Source organism: Theropithecus gelada, chromosome 7b (assembly GCF_003255815.1).
Source record: "Theropithecus gelada isolate Dixy chromosome 7b, Tgel_1.0, whole genome shotgun sequence".
Lineage (NCBI taxonomy): Eukaryota > Metazoa > Chordata > Mammalia > Primates > Cercopithecidae > Theropithecus > Theropithecus gelada.
The window spans coordinates 103,456,268-103,477,162 of NC_037675.1; positions in this window are offsets into that span (position 1 = coordinate 103,456,268).

Genomic DNA, 20,895 nt, shown 5'->3' on the forward strand with positions numbered 1-20,895 from the left:
ATAAAGGGGCTTGATGGAGAGAGTTTGACCCTTTTCACCCCTTTGCCATGTGAGGACAGAGTTCATCCCTGTGGGAGTGCACAGCCGTCAAGGCACCATCTTGGAAGCAGGGGCCAGGCCCTCACCAGACAAGAAATCTGCCAATGCCCTGATGCTGCACTTCCAGCCTCCAGAACTGGGAGCAATCAAGGTCTGCTCTTTTTTTTTTTTTTTTTTTTGGAGACAGAGACTCGCTCTGTTGCCCAGGCTGGAGTTACAGTGGTGTGATCTCTGCTAACCACAACCTCCGCCTCCCGGGTTCAAATGATTCTCCTGCCTCAGCCTCCCAAGTAGCTGGGACTACAGGCATGCACCACCATGCCCAGCCAATTTTTGTATTTTTAGTAGAGACAGGGTTTCACCACGTTGGCCAGGATGGTCTTGATCTCTTGACCTCATGATCTGCCCACCTCGGCCTCCCAAAGTGCTGGGATTACAGGCATGAGCCACCACACCTGGCCAAAGGTCTCTTCTTTATAAATGACCCTGTCTGTGGTATTTTATTATAGCAGCACAAACGGACTAAGATAGACTGTCAAGGACACTAAGAGACAAAGTGAGGCTAAGGGGCTGTTCCTGCCAGGAGGCTGACGAGACATGGCAAGGAATTACCATGCAATTCTCTGGATAGAGAATGGGACAGAAGGGAAAGAAGACTTTGTGCGTATCTGGTAAAATGGAATGGAGTCTGATGTTGATTCACTTTTGTTTTGCTTTGTTTTGAAGGCAGAGTCTCACTCTGTCACCAAGCTGGAGTGCAGTGGCGCAATCTCAGCTTACTGCAACCTCCACCTCCTGGGTTCAAGTGATCCTCCCACCTCAGCCTCCTGAGTAGCTGGGATTACAGGTGCGTGCCACCATGCCCGGCTAATTTTTGTATTTTTAGTAGAGACAGGGTTTCACCATGTTGGCCAGGCTGGTCTGAAACACCTGACCTCAGGCAACCTGCCCACCTTGGCCTCCCAAAGTGCTGTGATTACAGGCGTGAGCCACCGTGCCCAGCCAAATTCACATTGTTTTTAACAGTGTCAATTTCCTGACACAAGGTCCGTAAGAAAGTCAAGTAGGAGAGGGTTCGTGTTTGCGGAGGTATACTTGGGGAATCAAGGGTGCCGGGGCATCAGATCAGATAAAGACAATGTATCTATACATCTATAAGAGAGAAGGTGGGCTGGGCGAGGTGGCTTATGCCTGTAATCCCAACACTTTGGGAGGTCGAGGCAGGCAGATCATGAGGTCAGGAGTTTGAGACCAGCCTGGCCAATATGGTGAAACCCCATCTCTACTAAAAATACAAAAATTAGCCAGGTGTGGTGGTGCATGCCTGTAGTCCCAGCTACTCGGGAGGCTGAGGCAGGACAATTCCTTGAACCCAGGAGGCAGAGGTTGCAATGAGCCCAGATCGCACCACTGACTCCAGCCTGGGCGACAGAGCGAGACTCCATCTAAAAAAAAGAGAGAGAGAGAGAGAGAGAGAGGAGGTGAGGGAGCAAATATGATGAAGGGGGTATGTGGCCCCTGAGGTAGTCCTGAGGGACTACAGGCAGACGCCACCAGGCGCAGCTAATTTTTATATTTGTTATAGAAACATAGTCTTTGCCAGGTTGCCCAGGCTGGTCTCAAACTCCTGAGCTCAAGCAGTCCGCCTTCCTTGGCCTCCCAAAGTGCTGGGATTACAGGTGTGAGCCACTGCACCCAGCCAAGACGTTTCTTGATGTCAGAGTGGAATTGCAATTTCAGCTCCATTTGCCTCTCAGTGCTCTCATCCGCGGAAAGGAGATGATGATTCCTGCCCTGTATGTCTTCGGAAGGATCACGTAACGCACGCAGAGGAAGCTCAGCAGATAACACCTGCTGTCATTATTATCATTGTCCTATCCCCCTTTCACACTGAGAAAACAAAGGCTCTGAGAGGGAAAGGGGTCCGCTGAAATTAGCAGCCCTGACCGGGCGCAGTGGCTCACGCCTGTAATCCCAGCACTTTGGGAGGCCGAGGAGGGCAGATCACCTGAGGGCAGGAATTCAAGACCATCGTGACCAACATGGAGAAACCCTGTCTCTACTAAAAATACAAAAAATGGGCCGGGCGCGGTGGCTCAAGCCTGTAATCCCAGCACTTTGGGAGGCCGAGACGGGCGGATCACAAGGTCAGGAGATCGAGACCATCCTGGCTAACACGGTGAAACCCCATCTCTACTAAAAAAAATACAAAAAACTAGCCGGGCGAGGTGGCGGGAGCCTGTAGTCCCAGCTACTCGGGAGGCTGAGGCAGGAGAATGGCATGAACCCGGGAGGCGGAGCTTGCAGTGAGCTGAGATCCGGCCACTGCACTCCAGCCTGGGCGACACAGCGAGACTCTGCCTCAAAAAAAAAAAAAATACAAAAATTAGCCAGGCGTGGTGGCACATGCCTGTAATTCCAGCTACTTGGGAGGCTGAGGCAGGAGAATCACTTGAACCCGGGAAGTGCAGGTTGCGGTGAGCCAAGATCGCGCCATTGCACTCCAGCCTGGGCAACCAGAGCAAAAAAAAAGAAGCTGAGTGTGGTGGCTCACACCTATAACCCCAGCTCTTAGGGAGGAAGAGGCAGGAGGATAGCTTGAGCCCAGCCAGGAGTTCGAGATCTGCCTGGGCAATATAGCAAGACCCCGTTCTCCACAAAAAGGAAAAAAAAAAGACAAAAAAAAAAAAAAAAAAAGAAATTAGCAGCCCTGGTGGGACAAGAGATTACAATGGTAGTGGGGAAGATGGGAGGAAACAGCATTTTAGTTTATTTTGATGGCTACGCAGATTTGTACAACTCTTTGGAAGGGTAATTAGGTAATGTTTAAAATGTTTAAAATGCTAAACATTTAAAATGTTTAAAATGTCATACATTTTGACTCTGCAATTCTGCTTCTAGGAATTTAGCCACCAGCACTTGTACAAAAGAATGACAGCTACAAGCCCGAGAATGCTCACAACAGCACCATTCTCCATATTGAAAAAGATACAGAAGCCGTGAAGAAATTACTAAATGAATAAAAGTGCATCCTGGTCAGGCGTGGTGGCTCGCACCTGTAATCATGGCACTTTGGGAGGCCGAGAGGCGTCAAGAGTTCAAGATCAGCTTGGCCAACATGGTGAAACCCCATCTCTACCAAAAAAGAAATACAAAAATTAGCCGGGTGTGGTGGTGTGAATCTGTAGTCCCAGCTGCTCAGGAGGCTGAGGCAGGAGAACTGCTTGAACCAGGGAGGTAGAGGGTGCAGTGAGCCGAGATCATGCCATGGCACTCCAGCCTGGGTGACAGAGTGAGACTCCATCTCAAAAAAGGAAAAAAAAAAAAGTGCACCAAGAGCTGCAGACTTCTCAGCACATGACAACTCCATTCTAACCTCTGCATTAAGAGATGACAAAACAGTAGCATGCTTCTAGAAGCACAAGGTCCTAGGGTGACCCCAGCACCCCCATTACAATGCCTGCCAGAGAAGCTCAGTGATGCCAGAATTTACTATTTGTTTTTAGCCAACACCTAATGACAGACCCCTGGCACCCCCCTTCGAGCATTTACTAAAAATGGCTTGCAAATATGAATCCTGCTTCTATCCCTTTGAGACATGTATGTATCTCCTTCAGCTCTGGAGTGTTTCTAAGGACCTGAAAGCCGTCCTTTTGAAATGTAATCATGAGGAAGGTTAGACTTCCCAGTCTCTGTGGGAAGATAGAATCCTAACTTCTGTAATTGACAGCTGGCCTAATCACATGACATTGATCAACCCTTTGTGATTTTTCACTGGAGTCCCTTCTTTCGCAGGTATCCCCTTTCCTTGTTTCCTCCCTCCCTCCTGCCTCCTTTCCTTCCCATCATTTTTCTCCCCTGTTTTAACCACTTGTAAGTTCTCACCTACCTGAAGTGTTGGTAAATTTTCTTTTTTTTTTTTTTTTTTTGAGACGGAGTCTCACTCTGTCGCCCAGGCTGGAGTGCAGTGGCCGGATCTCAGCTCACTGCAAGCTCCGCCTTTCGGGTTCACGCCATTCTCCTGCCTCAGCCTCCCGAGTAGCTGGGACTACAGGCGCCCGCCACCACGCCCGGTTAGTTTTTTGTATTTTTTAGTAGAGACGGGGTTTCACCGGGTTAGCCAGGATGGTCTCGATCTCCCGACCTTGTGATCCGCCCGTCTCGGCCTCCCAAAGTGCTGGGATTACAGGCTTGAGCCACCGCGCCCGGCCAGTAAATTTTTTTTTCTTTTCTTTTTTTTTTTTGGAGACAGAGTCTCGCTCTGTCGTTTAGGCTGGAGTGCAGTGGCACGATCTCGGCTCACTGCAGCCTTCACCTCCTGGGTTCAAGCAATTCTCCTGCCTCAGCCTCCCGAGTAGCTGGGACTACAGGCGCATGCCACCACACCCGGCTAATTTTTTTGTATTTTAGTAGAGATAGGGTTTCACCGTGTTGCCCAGGCTGGTCTCAAAGTCCTGAGCTCAGGCAATCCACCCACCTCAGCCTCCCAAAGTGCCAGGATTACAGCAGTGAGCCACCGCGCCCGGCTGAGTGTTGCTAAATTTTAATCAGAGGTGGGAGCATAGAATGAGACCACCACTTCTCCTGTTATCCTTCCCAGCTTTTCCCCACCTCCCCTTTTCCCTAGTTTATAAGACAGGAGAAAGGGGAGAAAGCAAAAAGTTGGAAAGAAACAGAGGTAAGATAGATGACCTTGGCGCCACCACCTGGCCCTGGTGGTTAAAATAATAATAATAATATTAACCCCTGACCAAAACTACTAGTGTTATCTGTAAATTCCAGACATTGTATGAGAAAGCACTGTAAAACTTTTTGTTCTGTTAGCTGATGCATGTAGCCCCCCGTCACGTTTTCCACGTTTGCTTGATTTATCACGACCCTTTCACATGGATCCGTTAAAGTTGTAAGCCTTTAAAAAGGCCAAGTATTTCTTCTTCAGGGAGCTCAGCCCTTAAGACATGAGTCTGCCGACGCTCCCGGCCGAATACAAAACCTCTTCCTTCTTTAATCCGGTGTCTGAGGAGTTTTGTCTGCGGCTCGTCCTGCTACAGGAGGACCTTACCAAAGATGAGTCCACCTCCCAATTCACAGATGGGCAAATTGAGGCCCAGAAAAGTTCCCACACATGTTCAGAATTCTACCTCCAGCCTCTGCTCTGGCTGTTCTCTCTCCGCCTCTGGCTGCCCAACTCCCTCCTGCCCTTGCACCCCTAACATTAACAGCCAGAGTGATCTTCCAAAAACACCCATCTGATCCATTCAGAACCCTGCCTAGCCACCACCATTCCAGAAAGCAAATCGCTGCCCCAGCCACCTTCTCTCCTCTTGTGACAGGTCAAGTCTTACCCCAGAGCCTTCCAACCTGCTATTTCACATCTTGCCCTGACTTGGCTTTTTTTTTTTTTCCCCCGAGACAGAGTTGGGTCTTGCTCTGTCGCCCACGCTGGAGTACAGTGGCTCCATCTCCGCTCACTGCAACCTCCGCCTCCTGGGTTCAAGCGATTCTCCTCCCTCAGCCCCCCAAGTAGCTGGGATTACAGGCACCCGACACAATGCCCGACTAATTTTTGTATTTTTAGTAGAGACGGGGTTTCACCATGTTGGCCAGGCTAGTCTTGAACTCTAGACCTCGTGACCCACCTGCCTGAGCCTCCCAAAGTGCTGGGATTACAGGCGTGAGCCACCGCGCCAGGCCCTGACTTAGCTATTGACTGCTTATCCTGGAGTCTCTCTCTCTAGTGCCAGATCTGAGACGCCCGCAGCCTCTCCCCCATCTCCAACCTGTCTCACCCGCTAGCTGGTGAGCTCTGTGGGAACACTGCCCAGGCTTGTCTTGTTCACCAACGTGTCTCCAGTGTCTGGCACTGTGCTCAACCCCTCCATGCCCTCGCTCAAGCTCAATCGATGTTTGATAGAAAGAAGAGAGACTTGTTCGGTCAGAGAACAGCATGATCACAGGAGGAAGGCATACAATCAAAAGCTGTGTGCAGGTCCAGGAGCGGTGGCACACGTACTCCCAGCACTTTGGAAGGCCTAGGTGGGAAGATCGCTTGAGCTCAGGAGTTCAAGACCAGCCTGGGCAACATGGCAAAACACCGTCTCTACAAAAAATACAAAAACTAGGCCGGGCGCAGTGGTTCACGCTTGTAATCCCAGCACTTTTGTGAGGCAGTGGCGGTCAGGAGTTCGAGAACAGCCTGGCCAACATGGTGAAACCCCGTCTCTATTAAAAATACAAAAATTAGCCGAGTGTGGTGGCGAGCGCCTATAACCCCAGCTACTCGAGAGGCTGAGGCAGGAAAATCGCTTGAACTCGGGAAGCAAACGTTGCAGTGAGCCGAAATCACGCCACTGCACTCCAGTCTGGGCAACAGAGCAAGACTCTGTCTCAAAAAAAAAAAACTAGGCGGGTGTGGTGACGCAGGCCTGTAGCTCCAGCTATTTGGGAGGCTGAGGCAGGAGTGTCGCTTGAGCCCGGGAGGTCGAGGCTATAGTGAGGCGAGATCGCGCCACTGCACTCCAGCCTGGGCGACAGAGCGAGACCGTGTCTCCAAAAAAAAAAAAAAAAAATGTGTGCAGGTAACAGCAAGTAGTCCCAAAAGAGTAGACCGAGGTGTGTGCAGAGGGTAACAGGGGGATATTCGCTTCTGTCTAATTAGCACTTTTGGACATCTGCGTCAGGCTCTCTGCTGACAAAGAGCGCACTGACGGCCACAGTAGGGCCCTGCCAGTCCTGTGATGGTACCCAGCACTTAAGTGTGATAGCAGCCACGTACCACCTCCAAAAGCAGCACCCACAACAACCTACATAGTGCATATAACTTGAAGGGGGTCACGACCCCAGAAGCCCAGCCACGGACCACGGTTTAAGAATCCCTAGTCCATCTGGAACAATAAACATGAAATGAGTGCCTGGCTTGGAATGCAAGCCAGGCCGTGACAAAAACGAGGAAGGAGCCGACGGTTTCAGAGGCTGTCGCAAGGAGAGGGCCTTAGAGGCAAGGAGGGGACGACGACGAGCCTAAACTCCTGGGCCCAGGGCAAATTCGTTCTCTTCTCCAGGCTCCCCAGAGCGGAGTGCAGGATCTCGGCGAAACATGCCCCAATCTCAACGGCGACACCTAGAGATGACGCAAACGGCGCGCCAGGCTGCGCCAATGCAGGACCGCCCCGCCTCCGGCCGGTGCATTGTGGGACCTGAGGGCACCAGTCACACGCCCAATCTCGCGAGAGAGCGAGATTCACGCGGAACATAGCTGTGAGAACGGGGAGGGCCCTCCTCAGCAAGAGTCCCGCCCCCTGGGGGCATGGACCAATCACAATGTCTCTCCTTCCTGGCCGCTGGGATTGGTCCGAGGGTGCACATGACCGGACTGCGGGACACGTGACCGAGCCGACCTGGGTCGTGTGACCCGTCTGGTGTAGTCTTGGAACAAGGCTTTTGCTGCGGCGGCCAAGGGTCAGAGAGACCTCGTTCTGAGACCAGGGTTCGGAGACTGGCGGGCCTCGGAACAGCAGAGCTAGCGCACTTCCTGCCTGGCCCTCTGCTCGCGGCTTTGGGCAAGGCGGGTTAGGTCACTTGCTAAGGAAAGAGCTCAATACGTCATGTGTTCCTCTCCCAGTGACTTGGACATCGTTTCCCTCTCTAGTGAAGTGGGCACAGTGTGGCCCGAAAAAGGGTTCTCTGGGGCTTGCTTGCCTGAGTTGGGACGCGTGGAAATGCCCTGCCGAATATGGATGGGGCAATGGCCTCGCGGGACGGAGCAGCCCGGGAAAGCTGGCCGTGGACTGGGTTGTGGAGCCAAGCTCCAGGGCCTCGGCTGACTTAGCGGCCAGTCGTACGTAGTGGGTATGCTGCGGGCCCGACGCCACCAGTTGTGGACCACTGACTTTTGTCATCTTCACGACCTCAGTGAGGGTCAGAAGTGTCCGCAAGCCCTGTAAGCGAGGAGAGGCCTAGCTGAGGGCGCACAGCCTGGCGGTGGGGAAGCTAGAGCTGGACCCTGCTTGACCCACAGACCCTCCGCCGGCTTGCTCTTGCGAGGCAAGAAGCGAGGGTTGGCGAGCCAGCTGGGAGTACCCACCCTCTCCATGCCTGGTGGAGTCACCCAAGCCCCAGCGACAGCCCGGCCTGCCCAAGATACTGGTGACCCTGCAGGCCGGGGCCCTGGCTTCTCAGTCAAGGTCTCTTCCCCACGGTGGCAGAGCTGTCCGGTGTTTTGAGCCCTTTACACCAGGGGCAAGAGGGCTGCAGGCCAGAGCCAGCAAAGAGGAGAAGCAGAAGGAATGAGAAACCTAGAAGCTGGAACGAGAAGGAGGGAGTGAAATGGGCAAAGGCCCGAAGAAAAACAACCCCTCCCAAGCTTAGTTCATGTAGCTCTATAAATATCTATCGAACACCTACTGGGTGCCAGGCACTTTTCTAGGCACTGGGCAGCTAGCGTTAAACAAGAGGCAGAAATCCCTGCCTTCAACAGAATCTATGCCGTGTTGAAGTAAGTGATACAGGGAAAAGCTAAAGATGGGGAGAGAGGTGGGAAGGGTATAGAGGGTGGGGAGAAATTTACAAAAGAGGCAGGGAAGGCTTTACTGGGAAGGTGACTATGAAGGAAGTGAAGGAAGGGCATTGCAGGCCTGGGGCTCATTGTGTGCAAGGGCCCAGGGGTGGAAGTGATCACGCAGTGGTGTGAGCTTGGGTTTCAGTACTAGGTGGTGGTCAGAGAGGTAATAAGTGGCTACCAAAAGGACTCAGTGGCATAAAGCCGTTGCAGGATTTTAAGGACTGCCCTGGTCTCTGCATTGTAGCGGGTGCACTCTGCTGGTCTGTTGAGAATTAACTCTTTGAGACCAGAGTAAGGGCAGAGAGCCTTTGGAGGGTTGGGGGGCTACAGAGATAATCCAGAGATGAGGGTGGCTTGGACCACAGTGGCAGCAGTGCAAACGGGAAAGGAGTTGGGTTTGGGAGGTATTCCAAAGGTAGAATTGGATGCATGCCATTCCAGATCACCAACCGTAGGCCTACTATCCTGGAAACCTTTCTTCCTCTTCATGAAGGCACCTTCCCTTCACTTTTGCTTCAAGTTTCCATTCCACAGAGGGACAGAAACTCAATCTCAGGATCCCACCCTTCAGTTCTGGGGGTTGTGGCAGCCAAGTCATGGGTGGTGTGGGTGGGGAGTCTGGTCCCCTGTCACCTTGTCCATCTCCACTGGCATCTGTGGAGGCCATCTCACTCCAGGAAGGTCCACACGGGGCACAGCGTTTCCCACTCCACATCTAGCTTCCCTTCAGCTGCCTCCACACCCTGCTGCCTTGTAACTGCCAGGTGGTCTTAGGCCTCCTTCCCAAGCAGCCCCCAGCAGCTTTCTTGCTGTTCTCACTGAGCTGGACACCTCTCAGGAGCAAGAAGGAGCTATGCCCTTTGCTCCCAGAACCCCAAACCACCCTCAGTGTCTCTATCATCTTTGCCCAGGCCAGGGCAGCTGCCCCTGTTCAAGCACCTCACCTTCCTGCCTGTCCTCTGATTCTCCCATCCCTGACCCCACCCTGGCCTGTGGGATATTCCCAGAGAAACTCTGGCTCTGATGTATCCACTTCCCTCCACACCGTCCCTGGCTCAGCTCTCAGCTCTGAGGCTGCCCCACAAGGTTATGCAGATGTTTAGTGAGCTAGTGGCGGTGAAATTGGCACATTGCCTGTCCTGGCTTGGACCTGCATACAAAGAAGTGGAGAGGCGCTTTTCCTCATTTCCACAAAGGCACCTCTGAGCCACCATGGGCCTCGTGTGCGCACAAACCTCTGGAAGGTGAAAAGCAAGGAACTGGCTCTTGCTCTTCTGCATTCTGTTGTAACAGTCCCTGCTAAGAGCCATGGCAAGCTCTGGCCTAGCTGCCTGAATGAGGGGAGGTTTGGAGGGGAAATTATACTGGTTCATAAAGAAAATAGTACCCCCTTTCTTTGCTGGTAAGTCCCTCTGAAAGGGAAGGAATGTTGTACCGTACCCCAGTACCCATGACCTGGGGGCCCCAAGAGGCTCAACAGTGACAATTTTGACTTTCTTTGTTAAACAGACATTACTATATAATTTTTTTTTTTTTTTTTTTTTGAGACAGAGTCTTACTGTGTCACCCAGACTGAAGTGCAGTGGCACGATCTCGGCTCACTGCAACCTCTACCTCCTGGGTTCAAGCGATTGTCCTGCCTCAGCCTCCTGAGTAGCTGGGATTACAGGTACGTGCAACCAGGCCCATCTAATTTTTGTGTTTTTAGTAGAGACGGGGTTTCACCATGTTGGCAAGGCTGGTCTCGAAGTCCTGACCTCAGGTGATCCACCTGCCTCGGCATCCCAAAGTACTGGGATTACAGGTGTGAGCCACCACGCCTGGCCTATAGTCATGATTTTATTTATTTATTTATTGTGAGACACAATCTCCCTTTGTTGCCCAGGCTGGAGTGCAGTGGCGCAACCTCAGCTCACTGCAACCTCCACCCGCTGGGTTTAAGCGATTCTTGTGCCTCAGCCTCCCAAGTAGCTGGGATTACAGGCATGTGCCACCACACTCAGCTATTTTTTGTGTTTTTAGTAGAGATGGGGTTTTGCTATGTTGGCTAGGCTGGTCTTGAACTCCTGTACTCAAGTGATCCGCCCGCCTATAATTTTTTTTAAGTGATGAGGTCTCATTCTCTCACCAGGCTTGAGTACAGTGGCATGAACACAGCTCACTGCATCCTTGATCTCCTGGGCTCAAGCGATCCTCCTGCCTTGGCCCAGGAGTTGCTGACATGAGCTTCCACGCCCAGTGTGTTCAGATTTTCTTCATGTTTCTTTTCTGTTCCAGGATCCCATGCAGAATACCACATCGCGTTTAGTTGTCCACCACAATTTTAATTCTGAAGGTGTAGTATTAAGAGAGGAGGCTAAAGAAGCACATACTTGCTGAATTTTCCCTTCGTTATATGCTGCAGATGGCAGCAGCAGCTTGTGACTGAGTTTCAGCGTTCTGCCTGACGGGTGACAGCTGAGCAGGCACTAGCAGGACGCTGGGGAGGGTCTTCACCTTGCATAGTGTCCCTTCCCACACTGCCCGTTGAGTTGGGAGTGGTGGGGAGTTACTGTTTAATGTGTACATAATTTCTCTTTGGGACGACAAAATGTCTGGAAATGGATGGTGGTGATGCCTGTACAACTTTACAGATTTACTTAATGCCACTGAATTATACACTTCAAATGATTGAAATGGTAAATTTTATTCATCATTTATCACAATTTTTTTAAAACCTCAAGAAATAGGCCGGGCACAGTGCCTCACACCTGTAATCCCAGCACTTTGGGAGGCCAAGGTGGGCGGATCATGAGGTCAGGAGATCGAGACCATCCTGGCTAACACAGTGAAACCCCATCTCTACTAAAAATTAAAAAAAAAAAAAAAAAAAAAAATTAGCCGGGCATGGTGGCGGGCACCTGTAGTCCCAGCTACTCGGGAGGCTGAGGCAGGAGAATGGCGTGAACCTGGGAGGCGGAGCTTGCAGTGAGCCAAGATCATGCCATTGCACTCCAGCCTGGGCGACAGAGCGAGACTCTGTCTCAAAAAATTAAAATTAAAATCTCAAGAAATGAAGATGCAACTTAAGGCTTCTGCTTTTTGCTTTTCAGTAAAAGAAACTTTTTTTTTTTTCAGTCTGTTGCTTGGAAGCCTTTTACATTCCTCAAGTAAGGTTCACCCCCAGAACGGAGTTCTGGGATCGGTGCCGATGGGGCTAAAGCACCACCGTCAGTCATTGCTACTGCTAATGACAATGGCGATAGCAACAATGGCCGTGATTGATCGATCATTGTGCCAGCAGCTGTATCACGTGGTGCCATCTGTTCTTCACACAGCCCCGGGGCAGGTACGCTCACGGGAACATAGCACAGGGTAGTTAAGGGGCTCATCCAAGGTCATACAGCTGGGAGTGGCAGCACCAGGATCCTTCCAGAACCAGAGCTCTTTCTCACCACCCATGTCAGTGCCAGCAAGGCCTCCCAAACTCCTCCGAAGTCACCTCAATAGCAGGAGAGAGGTGTCCTTGGCCAAGCCCAGGAGGGAGGCTGCCAGCTGCCTGTGGAATAAGCCCTCTGGTCCAAATGAGGACTAGCAAGAGGAAGGGCTGTTTGCCTTCTTTAAAAAGATTACAGTAGTGACTGGTGTTTATTAAACACATACTATGTTCCACAACAGTGTTCTCCAGGCTGACGTCACCTGTAGATCTCTAGCCCCACAGATGCTCCATCGACAAGTAGTTTCATAGCTGGGCACAGTTTTGTGCACCTGCAGTCCCAGTTACTTGGGAGGCTAAGGTGGGAGGATCACCTGAGCCTGAGAAGTCAAGGCTGCAGTGAACTGTGATCACACCACTGCACTCCAGCCTAGGTGGCAAGAGTGAGACCCTGCCAAATGAATAAATAAATAAATAAATAAATAAATAAATAAAAATAGTCTCATAGCCAAGTAAGTTTGGGAAGGGCCTCCTAGAGGATTTGAAAGGAGCTGCAGTGATGACACCCCTTCGGCTTCGTCTAACTCGGTGATTCCCAAATCCCTTTGGCCCCAGCAGCCCATTTTCATTGCAAGATCCATCAACAGGCCTCAGGCCTCCAAGTTGCTATTCACAGGCTGTCTGAGCAGTGCTACTTTTTTTTGTTTTTTCTTTTTGAGACAGAGTCTCATTCTGTCACCCAGCCTGCAGTGCAGTGGCACAATCTCAGCTCACTGCAACCCCCACCTCCCAGGCTCAAGCGATCCTCCCACCTCAGTCCCCCATCACCACCCAGTAGCAGGGACCACAGGTATATGCCACCACGACCAGCTACTTTTTACGTATTTTTTATAGAGACAGGATTTTGCCAAGTTACCCAGGCTGGTCTTGAATACCTGGACTCAAGCCATTTACCAGCCTTGGCCTCCCAAAGTGCTGGGATTATAGGCGTAAGCCACTGCGCCCAGCCTGAGCAGCGCTCCTAAACAGGGTCTCGCTGTGTCTTCCCCTCATGCTCGAGGAATGGAAGTCAAGTGTAGAGAGGTGAGTGGCTGATGCACTCCACTTAGAAAATAAATGCTAAAGAGTTTTAATATACACGAAAGGTAGTTACAGGCTGGGCACAGTGGCTCACATGTGTAATCCCAGCATTTGGGGAGGCTGAGGCAGGAGGATCGCTTGAGCCCAGGAGGTGAAGGCTGCAGTGAGCTATGATAGTGCCATTGCACTCCAGCCTGGACAACAGAAAGAGACCTTGTCTCAAAAGCAGGAGAGACAGAGAGAAAGAAATAACAGTTAGAATAAGGCTGTCTGGCAGCACCAGGGGATTCTGCAGTGATAAGGGAAAGAGTAACACTATTTTCTGATAAATCCTTTTATGTTCTATCACCTTTAAGGGTGAAATAGGGTTTTGTTTTGTCACTAAAAATGTCAACATGTCCCCCCACTGCCATGGTGAGAAGTGACCGCGGTCCTGAGGCCCAGCAAAGTCCCAGTCTTGCAGACACAGGCAAGCCTCTGGGAACTTCGGATTGCCTGTGAAATATGCACATCCTTTGGAGTAAAGTGGGAGGTTATTTCTTCAAAGTGAAGCTGGGTGCGGTGGCTCACGCCTGTAATCCCAGCACTCTGGGAGGCCGAGGCGGGCAGATTACCTGAGGTCAGGAGTTCGAGACCAGCCTGGGCAACACAGTGAAACCCTATCTCTACTAAAAAGACAAAAATTAGCTGGGTGTGGTGGCAGGCGCCTGTAATCCCAGCTACTCATGAGGCTGAGGCTGAAGAATTGCTTGAAGTCTGTGGGGTGGTGAAGGTTGCAGTGAGCCGAGATCGCGCCACTGCACTCCAGTCTAAGCAACAAGACCAAGAGTTGGCCGGGCATGACGGTTGTTCTAGGCAAGTGACCTAGGTCATTCTAGGGTGTCCAGTCTTTTGGCCTCCCTGGGCCACGTTGGAAGAATAAGAATTGTCTTGGGGCACATAAAATACACTAAGGACAGCTAAGAGCGGGGAAACACAAAATCACACAAAATAAAATAAAATAAAATGCTTTAAGAAAGTTTACAATTTGTGTTGGGCCGCATGCGGGCCGCGGGTTAGACAAGCTTGCTCTAGGTGGTTCCAGGCCTTCCTGTGTGACCAGCTGGCGAGGCAGATGGAGGAGATTCTGCTGCTGCCTCTCCATCAGTCCTGGGAGGAAAGGTCTCATGGAATTAAGGGAAGCGGCTACGTTAATATCTGCCAGCGCCTGCTCGGTGCCGGGCCCAGCCCCACGTGCCAGGACAGCGGGCAGCTGCAGGTGCTGTGCGCTGGTGGGGGCCTGCAGGTGTCGGGATACTCTGGCCCCGCTGCTGCTGCGCGGGCATCCCGGCCGGGCTGTTGGCATCCGGCTTTCTGCACTGGACGCTGCCGCCCAGAGAGCTCGTCGACGTTTGGGAGAGAGGGAGGGAACGCTGGAGGATTCCCAGCCCTTCTGCATGGGGTAAATGGAAGGAGAGGACCCGGCCCATGCCCCTTGGTGGCTTGAAGGCTCTAGACACAGTCGGCCTCCGGGTTCGAACCCCTACTCAACCTCCTGTTATCTCTGAGACTTCAGCAAGCTACTGCCCTTTCCAAACCTGTTCCTGCCTTTTGCATTGCGGAGTTAACCCATCTGGTGGATGTGGGGATGCTGGACGAAGCCGTTAGACGCCCCGGCGCGTGGTGACGACGCAGCTGGAGACGCAGGCCTCTCCCTCCAGCAGCGGGGCGTGCCCGCAAGTCCGCCCTCTCCAGTGTATGCAACAGTCTAGTGTCTGTCCAGGCTCCCATTCCATGACTCCGCGATTCCACGGCCGGCACATCCCAGGATTCAGTTTCAGGGTTCTGCCCTTTCCTGAGTCAGCTAAAGCGCAGCAGGGACAGGCTCTGTCTGGGGAGAACGTGCTGGCCCAGGTCATCTGTCATCTGTCACACCAGTATTGACGCAAGAAAAGCATTCGACTTTTTTTGTCTTTCTCTTTTTGAGACAGCGTCTCACTCTCGCCTGGGCTGGGGTGGTGTGATCAGGGTTCACCACAGCCTCGACCTCCCAGTGCCCAAGCAATCCTCCCAGCTCAGCCTCCCAAGCGGCTGGGACCACAGGCCCATGCCACCATGCACACCTAATTTTTTGTAGAGACGGGGTTTCACTTTGTTGCCCCAGCTGGTCTCAAGCTCCTGGTCTCAAGGGACCTTCCCTCCTCAGCCTCCCTAAGTGCTAGGATTACAGGCATTAGCCACCGTGCCTGGTCCCTGCCCAAGCGTTTAAACACATGTAATTTTATTCAGAAGCCTTACTGAAGCCTAGAGGCTGCACAGGCCAGGAGAAGTCTGAGAGAGGTACTGTCAGAATGCTCCAGAACAGCATTTCAGATCATAGCTTATATCCAGGTAGTGGAGGTTCAGTGCATGCAAAAATCACATCAAAGTCTGGGTACAAGAGTGTATCTGTTTATAGGCCAGGCACGGCGGCTCACGCCTATAATCCCAGTACTTTGAGAGGTCGAGGCAGGTGGATCACAAGGTCAGGAGTTTGAGACCAGCTTGGCCAACATGGTGAAACGCTGTCTCTACTAAACATACAAAAATTAGGCTGGGCACGGTGGCTCATGCCTATAATTCCAGCACTTTGGGAAGCCGAGGTAGGCAGATCACGAGGTCAGGAGTTCGAGACCAGCCTGGCCAACATAGTGAAACCCTATCTCCACTAAAAATATAAAAATTAGCTGGGCGTGGTGGTGGGTACCTGTAATCCCAGCTACTTGGGAGGCTGAGGCAGGAGAATCACTTGAAACCCAGAAGGCGGAGGCTACAGTGAGCCGAGATTGTGCCACTGCACTCCAGCCTGGGCAAAAGAGCAAAACTCTGTCTAAAAAAAAAATTATATACAAAAATTCGCCGGGTGTGGTGGCACACGCCTATAGTCCTAGCTACTTGGGAGGCTGAGGCAGGAGGATCGCTTGAACCCGGGAGGTGGAAGTTGCAGTGAGCCGAGGTTGTGCTACTGCACTCCAGTCTTAGTGACAGAGTGAGACTCCATCTCAAAAAAAAAAGAGAGAGAGAGTACATCTGGTTATAGATTGTAGATTTATAACCACATCAGGTTATCATCAGCACTAACCCCGTCATACATTATCTTACGTGCAGGAAAAGGCAAGGCTAGGGCCATTTATCTTTTAAGGATAGATTGACTCCAGCAAGACATGTGGGCTTGTGCTCTGTCCCATTTTGTCCTCAGAGAATCCGAAGGGGCAGGGCTTTGTGAAATTCTGCTGGCAAGCAGAACTGAGCGCACATGGCTTCTTACACTTGCTACTTTTTCTCCCACCGGTTACCCTGGCCCCCTGGTCCCACACCTCTCCTGCTGCTCCTGGCCTCAGTGGGTAGGAGGGCCTCTTTGGCCAGCCTGCCTGGGGTCTTGTCACCTGGGTGCCAGCTCCCACTTTGCCAGCATTGCTCTTCAGGGGCCGGTGGGCAGCAGGGCCCCCTCACCTGCCTCTCCTCACCCCAGCCTGGAGAGTCTTCTTATGGCTCTGTCACCTCCTGCTTCTCCAGCACGCTTTGCCTACATGGGGGATTCTAACTTTCTCCTTTCTCCCCCATATGCCCTTTTACTCTCAAGGGCTTGGACTTTTGGGGGGAAAAAAAAAAACAAAAGCCTGAAAGACCAACAGGCACCTTCTACTTTCAGTCCTAGAACCACAGATCAAGCTAGGTTCCTGCATGAACGGGCAGGAGGAACATGAGATGGAGGGAGAAAATCAGTCAGTATAGGCAGTCCCAGCTTTGTATGGGTCCAATCTATGTGGACAAGATTTCCTTATCGCGGTTTAGTTCAGTAACACCAGTTTCCCAGCAACACGGTTCAAGTACCAGTTACCATGGTAAATTACCTGTGAGTAACTGAATAAAATACAAGCTTTGCGGCCAGCTCTTCAGTCCACAAATCACTGCATCATAAAAGACAGAAGCACGTTATGATCGATGGTCAATTACATCACTGACCCACAGAGGTGAATGTGTGATTAAAAAGAAATAAAATGCGATGGCCCTGGAGCGAACATTCCAATCAAATATAAGTGAGGTCATAAGAAGAAACAGCTGCAGGAGTGAAGGTGGACACTGCCACCAGCCAGGGGCTCCAGCAGTGCAGCCAGAGGGGTGGAGTGAGGGCGGCCTGTCCACATAAGTAAGGAAACAGCTGAGATGAGAAGGATGATGATGTCCTGGGGGTGTGATGCCAGCAAAAACAAAAACAAAAACAAAAACCTCACACGAAAGGAACTCTGGGAGATATTTTGCAACTCTGGAAGTGCAAAGGATAAAATATGGGAAGCTGATCCAACTAGAAAGGAGCGTGGCAACTCATCAGGGCCCAGAGAAGATGCTTGGCCCTGGCTGGGCGTGGTGGCTCATGCCTGTAATCCCAACACTTTAGGAGGCCGAGGCAGGCAGATCACTTGAGGTCAGGAGTTCCAGACCAGCTTGGCCAACACGGCAAAACCCAGTCTCTAGTAAAAAATACAAAAAAAAAAAAATTTTGCCAGGCATGGCGGAATGCCTCTGTAATCCCAGCTACTCAGGGGGCTGAGGCAGGAGAATCATTTGAACCTGGGAGGCGGAGGTTGCAGTAAACCGAGATTGTGCCACTGCACTCCAGCCTAGGTGACAGAGTGAGGCCCTGTCAAAAAAAAAAAAAAAAAAAAATTATCAGTGTTTCTAATGTTTTAAGTTAGAAAGTACTAAATGAATATTTATTTTACTATTTTTTAAAAAATAGAGACAGGGTCTCTCACCCAGACGGGAGTGTAGTGGTGCAATCATGACTCACTGTAACCTCAAACTCCTAGTCTCAAGCAATTCTCCTGCCTCAGCCTCCCAAAGTGCTAGGGCTACCAGCGTGAGCCACCATGTCCAGCCAATAAGGATATTGAAGACTTGAACTTTCAACCAACATGGCCTAATTGACATTTCTTAGAACATTCCACCCAACAACAGCAGAACACCGCCTTCTAAGGTTGGGAGTCAACACATGGCTGTATTGAAGATCCAAGGAAGACTTGGGCGGGTATAGTGGCTCATGCCTGTAATCCCAGCACTCTGGGAGGCTGAGGCAGGAGGATCCTTGAGCCCAGGAATTTGAGAGCAGCCTGAGCAACTTGGCAAAACCTCATCTCTACTAAAAATAACAACAACAAAGAAACAAAAATTACCTAGGCGTGGTGGCATGTGCCTATAGTCCCAGCTACTCAGGAGGCTGAGGTGGGAGGATCATTTGAGGCTGGGAGGGAGGTTGAGGCTGCAGTGAGCCATGATTGTGACACTGCACTTTAGCTAGGTTGACAGAGTAAGATCCTGTCTCAAAAAAAAGAAAAGGGCCGGGTGCGGTGGGTCACGCCTGTAATCCCAGCACTTTGGGAGGCCCAGGCAGACGGATCACCTGAGGTCGGGAGTTCGAGACCAGCCTGACCAACACGGAGAAACCTCGTTTCTACTAAAAATACAAAATTAGCCGGGTACTAATTTTGCACATGCCTATAATTCCAGCTACTTGGGAGGCTGAGGCAGGAAAATAACTTGAACCCAGGAAGCAGAGGTTGCAGTGAGCAGAGATCGTGCCATTGCACTCCAGCCTGAGCAACAAGAGTGAAACTCCATCTAAAAAAAAAGAAAGTGGCCGGGCGCGGTGGCTCAAGCCTGTAATCCCAGCACTTTGGGAGGCCGAGGCGGGTGGATCACGAGGTCAGGAGATCGAGACTATCCTGGCTAACATGGTGAAACCCCGTCTCTACTAAAAATACAAAAATTAGCCGGGCGTGGTGGCGGGCGCCTGTAGTCTCAGCTACTTGGGAGGCTGAGGCGGGAGAATGGCGTGAACCTGGGAGGCGGAGCTTGCAGTGAGCCGAGATCACGCCACTGCACTCCAGCCTGGGAGCACAGCGAGACTCTGTCTCAAAAAAAAAAAAAAAAAAAAAAAAAAAAAAANAACCTGGGAGGCGGAGCTTGCAGTGAGCCGAGATCACGCCACTGCACTCCAGCCTGGGAGCACAGCGAGACTCTGTCTAAAAAAAAAAAAAAAAAGAAAGAAAGAAAAAGAAAGAAAGAAAGAAAGAGAAAGCAAGCAAGAAAGAAAGATAGATCAATCCAAGGCTAGAGGGCCACTGAAGAGGGCATGTTGATAGAACACAAAGCAGCCAGGGGGCTTGGGCCCCTCCAACCTTTAGAGGTCGCGAAGAGTGGGATCCAGCAGAGGAGACTGGAGAAGGAACCTTGGTGACGAGGAGGATCTGGAGAGTGCGGCCACCAAAAGCCAGGTGAAGGTGGTGGTCAGAGAAGGAGGGAGTACCGGCTGCATCAGTGTGTCCACAGGTCAAGCAAGATGAGGACTGAGAACTGGTCACTGGATTTGGCCACACGGAAGCCACTGGTGACCTTGCCAAGAGTACCTGTCCATGAGTGTGGGGATGGGGTGGGAAAGGCAATGCCCACATATGCTTATTCTCAAGGAGTTTTGCTGGAAAGGGCAGCAAAGCAGTGGAAAGGTGCTGGCAGTGGGCTACGGTAGGGCTTCCTTTTTTTCATTTTAAAGAAGGGATAGAATAGCTCCAATATCAGTGGAAAAAATCCAGGAGGGAGAGAGAACATCTGGGAGCAAGGGGAGAATTTTAGAGGTGACACCCTGGGAGGAGATGGAGCCCAGCACACCAGGGAGTAGTGGTCCTGGCTAGGGACACCGACAGCTTTTGGTTAGAGAAGGGGCCACACACCACCAGAGGGAAGGGCCAGGGCGGTGTCAGAGGTTTTGAGCGTCTGCAGGCAGCCTGGGTTAATCCAGGGGTCAGGAGAGCCAGGTGGGAATTAATTGTCTGCCCAGGTAGAGACAGGATTCACTAACGTCTTCCCCGTGGGCAGTGGGGTGCAGGCTGCCATTTTCCTTCTGGTCATTGTCATTACTTGTTCTGTGACCCTGGACAAGCAAGCCAGGTGACCTTGGGAAGGTGAGCCTGCTGGCGTCACCAGCATGGATGCGCAGCGGCCTGGGGAGGTGGGCCCCCCACAAGCAGAAGAAAATTCCATGCGACACGTCCTCCTCTGCCACTAGACGGCGCCAAGAGACCGTTCTGTTCTCACCACGAGCTTCAAACTCCAACCTGCTGGGGTCAAAGCCTCCAGGAACCAGATCTGGCTCAAGTCTCACCCTGAAGCTCATTTGACAAGGAATCAAGACAGAAAGGGGGTGGATCCTGGAATGAGCCTCCTCAGAAAGCGTCCTGTAGCCCTGCGAACCCTGTGAAGTCCCAGCGTTGCCCTCCAGCAGCACCCTGACAGCCCCAGAGATGTGGCCAGGAAGGTCCTGATCCACAGTGCACCCCGTGTCCTCACGGCCACCGCTAGTGCCCCTTCCTCAGGGTAAGGCATTAGTTTCACACCCACCAATCAAGTGCACACTTTGGTCCAGGCCCTGCTGGTGCTGAGAATCCCGAGAAGCTTAGACCTCCCTGCTGTCACAAGTGGGGATGAATGAATGAATGAACGAATGAGCCCAAGATGGAAATTCTTTTCCTTTAAATTATTTATTATTATTATTATTATTAGAGACGGGGTCTCACTCTGTCCTGCGGGCTGGAGTGCAGTGGTGAGATCACAGCTCACTGCAGCCTCGACCTCCACCTCAGCGTTCTGAGTAGCTGGGGCCAAGGGTGTGCGCCACCACACCTGGCCCAATGTGGAATTTCCAGGGAGTGGAGGGGAGATCCTGGGCATAGAGCCCAAAAGGGCTGGGGCAGCAGTGGTTCCTCTGAGGGGGTTGGTCCTGCCTGAG